The following is a 7,989-nucleotide window of genomic DNA, read 5'->3' on the forward strand; positions in this document are numbered from 1 at the left end:
TTATTATTATTATTATTATTATTATTATTATTATTATTATTATTATTATTATTATTATTATTATTATTTCTACTTACTTACTATTATTATTATTGTTGTTGTAATCGTCATCATCACTATTATGATTATGATGATTTTTTTTTTTAGTCAAGTAGTTGGAGTAATTTAATCAGTTATCGATTTATTACGAATATCTTTTATGTGTTATCATCTCGTTGTTGTTTTTCATTATTGTGCTCTTCTATTGTTCATTATTTTTTAAAATCTTGTTTTTTTTTCTGTTTGTCTCATTTGTTGTTGTTGTTGTTGTTGTTCTTGTTGTTGTTCTTGTTGTTTGTTTGTTTGTTTGTTTTGTCATCTAAGGCAAACCGGATTCATTATAAATATGTGGGCAGACTTTCTGCATTTTTTAATTGAGCGATGTACTTCCGTGAATTAATTGCCGTACTATATTAAAATTTACGTGATAATAATAATAATAATAATAATAATAATAATAATAATAATAATAATAATAATAATAATAATAATAAATAATAATTTAAATAGATACTGAATATTAGACTACAATTGACATCTATTTACTGAATACACGTGGTATTGTTAGGGGTGTTTGTTTTTTTACGAAACCTGCCAAAACACGCCGATACCCGACAAAGTTATGGGAAGTAGGCAGCAGTGGGGAGTGAACCTGGGACTCAGGGAAGTGTACACTGTTGGGGGGTGAACCTGGGGCTGGGTTTCGTAAAAAAAAAGCAATTACTTTTTTACGAAACCCGACAATATCCGACAAAGTTATGGAAAGAAAGTAGGCAACAGTGGGGGAGTGAACCGGAGATTCAGGGAAGTGTACACTATTGGGGAGTAAACCTAAGTCTATGGTTTTTTGGCGGGTTTTGGCGGATTTCGTAAAAAAGTAATTGCTTCATTCTCGTCTGGTACCCATCTCCCACAGTCCGGCTTCATTTCCCACTGGTATCCATCTTCCCTAGTCCCAGGTTCATTTCCACTGATATCCTCTTCTCACAGTCCCAGGTTCACTCCCAACCGGTGTGCACTTCCCAGAGTCCCGGTTCATTGCCCAATGGTGCCCACTTCCATAACTTTTGAAAATTTCGGTAGGTTTCGAAATAAAAGTACATTCTGAGCTCACTGTCCACTGGAATCAGCCTCTCGCAGTCCCAGGTTCAATCCTCATCAGTGTCCAAATCCCAGATTCACTCCCCACTGCTGCCTGCTTCCCATAACTTTGTCGGGTTTTGGCGGGTTTCGTAAATAAGTAATTCCCCCTCCCCCTTGGTATTGCTTTTTTACAAAATCCAGAGTCCCAGGTTCACTCCCCACAAGTGTACACTTCCCTGAATCTCAGGATCCCCCCCCCCCACTGTTGCCTGCTTCAATAAGTTTGTCGGATATTGCCTTGTTTTGTCGGGTTTCGTAAAAAAGTAATTGCTTTTATATGAAACTCGCTGAAACCCGCCGAAAACCAGAGTCTTAGGTTCACTCCCTACTGGTGTACACTTCCTTGAATCTCAAGTTAACTCCCCACTGTTGTCTACTTCCCATAACTGTCGAATATTGCCGGGCTTCGTAAAAAAGTAATTGCTTTTATGTGAAACTCGCTGAAACCTGCCAAAAACCATAGTCTCAGGTTCACTCCCCACTGGTGTACACTTCCCTGAGTCTCAGGTTCACTCCCCACTGTTGTCTACTTCCCATAACTGTCGAATATTGCCGGGCTTCGTAAAAAAGTAATTGCTTTTATGTGAAACTCGCTGAAACCTGCCAAAAACCATAGTCTCAGGTTCACTCCCCACTGGTGTACACTTCCCTGAGTCTCAGGTTCACTCCCCACTGTTGCCTACTTCTCACAACTTTGTCGGATATTGCCGGATTTCGTAAAAAAAGTAATTGCTTTTATGTGAAACTCGCTGAAATCCACCAAAAACCATAGTCTCAGGTTCACTCCCCACTGGTGTACACTTCCCTGAGTCTCAGGTTCACTCCCCACTGTTGCCTACTTCTCACAACTTTGTCGGATATTGCCGGGTGTCATAATAAAGTAATTGCTTTTATGTGAAACTCGTTGAAACCCGCCGAAAAACCAGAGTCTCAGGTTCACTCCCCACTGGTGTACACTTCCATGAATCTCAGGTTCACTCCCCACTGTTGTCTACTTCCCATAACTTTCTCAGATATTGCCAGGTTTCGTCGGGTTTCGTAAAAGAGTAATTGCTTTTATATGAAACTCGCTGAAACCCGCTGAAAATAGAGTCTCAGGTTCACTCCCCACTGGTGTACACTTCCCTTAGTCTCAGGTTCACTCCCCATTATTTGCCTACTTTCCATAACTTTGCCCCATTTTGTTGGGATTTGGCGCATTTTGTAAATAAAAAGTAATTGCTTTTTTTTACAAAACCCGCCGAAACCCAGTCCCAGGTTCACTCCTCACTGGTGTTTACTTCCACGAATCTCAGGTTCACTCCCCACTGTTGCCTACTACCCATAACTTTCTCGGATATTGCCAGGATTAGTCGGGTTTCGTAAAAAAGTAATTGCTTTTATATGAAACTAGCTGAAGCCCGCCGAAAACCGTAGTCTCAGGTTCACTCCCACTGGTGTATACTTCACTGAGTCTCAGGTTCACTCCCCACGCTTTGCGCATATTGTCGGGTATCGTAAAAAAAGTAATCCCCCCCCCCCACATTTTTTATTGCTTTTTTACAAAACCCAGAGTCCCAGGTTCACTCCCCACTGGTGTACACTTCCCTGAATCTCAGGTTCATCCCCTCCCCCCCCCCTACACACACACACACACACACACACACACACACACACACGCTGCTGCCTACCTCCCATAACTTTGTCGGATATTGCCGGGTGTCGTCGCGTTTCGTAAAAAGTAATTGCTTTTTATTACGAAACCCGCCGAAACCCAGTCCCAGGTTCACTCCCCACTGGTGTACACTTTTCTGAGTCCCAGATTCACTCCCAAAGCTGTCCTCTTCCCATAACTTTGTCAGGTTTCGGAAAAAAAAAACACCGTACAAAAACCACTATTCAGTGTCAGATACTGAATAGTGCAAAACCACTATTCAGTATCAGATACTGAATAGTACAAAAGCACTATTCAGTATCAGATACTGAATAGTACAAAAGCACTATTCAGTATCAGATACTGAATAGTGCAAAACCACTATTCAGTATCAGATACTGAATAGTGCTAGCCTATTTCATAAGCCACTAAGCGCTTATAAAAAAGTGCAAATAAAAAGTGTGATCTAGATCTAGTGCTATCTATACTTGATTGATTTATATGCGGCATTTTATAACATCATGATGACCTATGACACAAACTTTCATTGATGCCATATTATTCATGACATTTACAGTGGCACGAGGAGGGGAGGCAGTCTTCAAACTACAGTTACGTTTAGTTAGGCCTTACTAAATAAAGCACATCTATCATTAACCCAAGTGCCCATCAGTTTGAGTTCTGAATATCGGGAGATTGACTACTTTTTAATTAAAATCAATTTTAAAAACAAAATAAAAAACAAACAAAAACTTCTTTTTCTTTGTCACGCATTTCTAGCAGTCTACTTTTTTTTTTATTACGAGTCAATCAAAAGTTACAAATTATATTTATTTTCCTTCTTCAAAAACCTAAGGAGTCACTCAATTCTACGACATTTAGCACACTAACTGATGGGCACAACTGAGCGGGTTGACCAAATGTAACTCTTGACACTAATTAACTCACTCAACCCTAACACCGACTATATCCGTAGTTTACCCGGGGTTACTTTTACCCTATGCCTATTTATTACAATCTTCTGAGACAAATAAAAGGCGTAGTATCAAAGCTAATGTTCTTAATGTTTACATGTTAATTGTAGTTGAATAAAAATATCCATGCACATACTCATTTTTAATACATTTTTTTTTCCAATTTTGAAAAGGAGCAAATCTCTAGGATTGAGTGAGTTAAATGGATACAAGGAGGTATACAAAGAAGCTCCGTACTGCTCTCTATCTTGTATATTAATCTTGTTTTATGGCAGCAAGATTATTATTAAGATTAGAATTGAAAATGGACAAGAAATATTAAATGCCATTTTCCCCCAGCTAGCCTTTTAACGTAAAGCCCCCCCCCCCCCCCCACTCTCTCTCTCTCTTTCTCTCTCTCTCTCTCTCTCTCTCTCTCTCTCTCTCTCTCTTGTTGCCCTTCTCTCCCACAGAATATAATGAAAATGTAAACTTGATTTCACAGGGTATATTGGGTAGAATTAGTAAATAAATAAACGAATTATATTTGTCCCTAAGGGGAAATATTGTAAGAGTTTATTCCAAGTGTAAACTACAGTAGCTCAGGCGTCGGCCGCAGTGCAGCACCTCAAAACGAGCTGGTGTGAGGTGACGTGCCCAAGGCCCCACACAACACTGTGGGAGTCAAACTCGGTATCTTCGAGGTACGAAGCAAAGATCTTACCGCTGTGCCACGCTGCCTCTGGCTTTAGGAGAGAGAGAGAGAGAGAGAGAGAGAGAGAGAGAGAGAGAGAGAGAGAGAGAGAGAGGAGAGAGAAGAGAGGGAAGACGTAGAGAAGAGAAAGAGGAGAGAGGAGAGGAGAGGAGGAGAGGGGGGTGTTGTAGTGAAGAATAGAGGGATAACATTCCCGTCACGCATCTTTGTTTCATATTATCGCTAACTTTTAATTCAATAAAAAAAGTTTAAAGGCCAGGAAGGGGGGGGGGGGGGGGGGGGGGGTGTATTTCAAAGCATTACCTAGCCGTTTTGTTCCGCTAGATTATATCTTTAATCTCATTTACGTTCTCATCCATATTATGGTTGTTTGACATTACATATTCTTATATCTTACTATTCTGTCACAGATGGGTGGGTGTAGGGCTATGTATCGTAAACTTTAATGTATTGCAGCATTGTTTTGGTTCTTTTGTTTTTGTTTTTTTTATCACCCTGTGCGCACTCAGTAACCTTTTTCCCTCTTATGTATTTTGATGTTGAAATGATTAAATGTGCGCTGCAGCGATGAGGTTCTATATAATGTGTTTAATGTTCAAAGTACAGTTATAACTGTTTTTGTATGATTAATGCGATGATAATTGCCATTTTAAGATAATTAAATGTATAATAAAACATTATTCATTGTTCCTCTGTTTCGCTATTCTGAACATATTTTTCTGACCTTCTTTACTTTCTAATTGCTCATACATATCTTTGAATGTCTCGGACTTTGATTTTGCAACGGCTCTTTTTGCTTATTTCATTGCCAGCTTAAATTTGTCTACTTTCATAGCATCCCTGTTTGTCTCCGTGTTCTTCCTTGCTTAATAGCAATCAACTTGTAATCAAGATAATTCATTTTCCATCAATCCGTACAGGGACAAATCTCTCTCTCTCTCTCTCTCTCTCTCTCTCTCTCTCTCTCTCTCTCTCTCTCTCTCTCTCTTCTATTATATATTATATATATATATATATATATATATATTTATATCTTCTCTCTCTCCTCTCCACCCCCCCCCCCCCCCCCCCCCCCCCCCTCGCGCCTTCTTTATCTTCATCCGATTACTTATTAATGATCGATAAATTAGATTTTAGCCTATGGTTTGTCGGTGATGTTTGTATTATCGAGACACGATTGCACCTCCATCTCGTTTATTATCCTGCTGTTCGTGGTTTGTCCTCGCAGTTCATTATTGACGAGTCCTGCGTTTTAATCCAAATGGGAAACTCTGCCGTTATAAGGTCAGCCAGCTCAAACAGCTTAGTCAAGTACGTTTGGCATTAGAGTAAATCTTAACATCGTTCAAATGTCAGTTTGGCAAATTATTATGTGTGACCCATCGTCTCAAAACGGTATGAAGTCGGGGTGAACCTGATGCCCTGAAATTAAATTAAATCTGAAGCTTTACATAATTTGGATTACAATCGACGTGCCCTTATTTGCAGGTCTGATAACCCAATTTGTTATGGCCGCATAAAAATGGCGCAAAATCTCAAAAAAAAAAAACAAAAAAAACCCCAAAAAAACCCACCAAAAAAACAAAAAAAAAAAATAAAAAAAATAACGCAAAATATTGTCCATTACTACGATGTTAAACTATGCCCATAAGCGGGTCCGAATGTCAGACCTGAATATATGCACACGTAGATTACAATAAATACTTCAATTGGCGAGAAGTTAGTAATGTCTAAAAATTCCAAAGACATATATATATATATATATATTGAACGAAATTGACGTCACTCAGCAGCTCTTTGCCTTTGTTTTTAGACAGCCATTTTAAATGATTAGTTCTCACTAAATTATATCAATCTGACTATAAACGTTCAAGGTTACACACCGTTTTGAGTGTTGGTACGTTATTTCCGGCTGGCGGATGTTGTGAGTATTTACCTACACGCATAGCATCAACATCTCCAGGGTCTGATGATTTTGCCTTTAAACTCCTTTTACTTTTTGTAAATTCATTCGGACATAACACCAGATCGTGCGGTGAGCCACAATAATAATGTGGTTATGGAAAACCCAATGATTTTTTTTTTCTCCACGGTTCGTAGGTAACCCATCCATTAATACAAAGGACAGCTTATCGATTCATCAATACGTTGATACGGAGATCGCATTTCAGTTTTATTTTCATTTTGATTTATGGTCTGTTTGACCTGTTTTTTCAAATTTTTAAACCACACAAAGGCACCCCTTGACAATACCCCCCCCCCCCCCCCCCCCCACCCCGACCCAATCCACATAAAAATCACATGCGCACACCCGCGCGCACATACAGACATACATAACATACAATCTTGAGCACCCATAAGTATGTCCTTGTTCAAACCTTAAATATGACATTAAGTATCTTCCCCCAAGAACCAACCATCCGCTATCCACTCATCCATCCATCCATACTCTCACCTACCCCATTGTCTATCCATCATCCGTACACCCACCAGTCTATACATCCACCCATCCAGCCGCCCACTAACTATAGATATAGTATGCGCTTGGCGAAGAAGCTCATAACATTGCCATCCGGAAGTATAACGGACCAACAAACAAAACTGTGTGTATCCATGAACGTTTATAGTCCGGTTAATACCGTTCAGTGAGCAATACTCATAAACGCGGATGGCAAAAATAATAATAACAAAGACCTGAGTGACGTAATTTTCGAACTATCTATACGTTCGTCCATCCATCCATCCATCCATCCATCCACTGTCCCACCTACCCATCCATTCGTCCACCAAACCATCTGACCGTCCGCCCATCCATCCATCCATCCATCCATCCATCCATCCATCCATCCATCCATCCATCCATCCATCCACTCATCCATCCATCCATCCACTCATCCACTCATCCATCCATTCATCAATCCATCCATCTATCCATCCATCCATCCATCCATCCATCCATCCATCCATCCATCCATCCACTCATCCATCCATCCATCCACTCATCCATCCATCCATCCATCCACTCATCCATCCATCCACTCATCCATCCATCAATCCATCCATCCTTCCACTGTCCCACCTACCCATCTGACCGTCCGCCCATCCATCCATCCATCCATCCATCCATCCATCCATCTATCCATCCACTGTCCCACCTACCCATCCATCCGTCCACCAAACCATCTGACCGTCCGCCCATCCATCCATCCATCCATCCATCCATCCATCCATCCATCCATCCATCCATCCACTGTCCTACCTACCCATCCATCCGTCCACCAAACCATCTGACCGTCCGCCCATCCATCCATCCATCCATCCATCCATCCATCCATCCATCCATCCATCCATCCATCCATCAATCCATCCATCCATCCATCCATCCATCCATCCACTGATTTCCCTCCATCCCTCCACTCATCCAACCCCCCTTCATCCATCCAATTTCCCTCCATCCATTTCCCCCATCCATCCCCTCCCTCCTCATCCATCCACCCATCCATCCA

General features: G+C 40.7%; 1 protein-coding gene across 5 annotated transcripts in view; it reads left to right on the forward strand.

Moving 5' to 3' along the window:
* LOC144958744 (uncharacterized) overlaps positions 1 to 7,989 on the forward strand; it is a 184,815-nt gene that overhangs the window by 154,391 nt on the left and 22,435 nt on the right. The window lies entirely within an intron of this gene.

This window comes from Berghia stephanieae, chromosome 13 (genome assembly GCF_034508935.2).
Source record: "Berghia stephanieae isolate SIO BIC M18660-M18661 chromosome 13, UCSD_Bste_1.3, whole genome shotgun sequence".
NCBI lineage: Eukaryota > Metazoa > Mollusca > Gastropoda > Nudibranchia > Aeolidiidae > Berghia > Berghia stephanieae.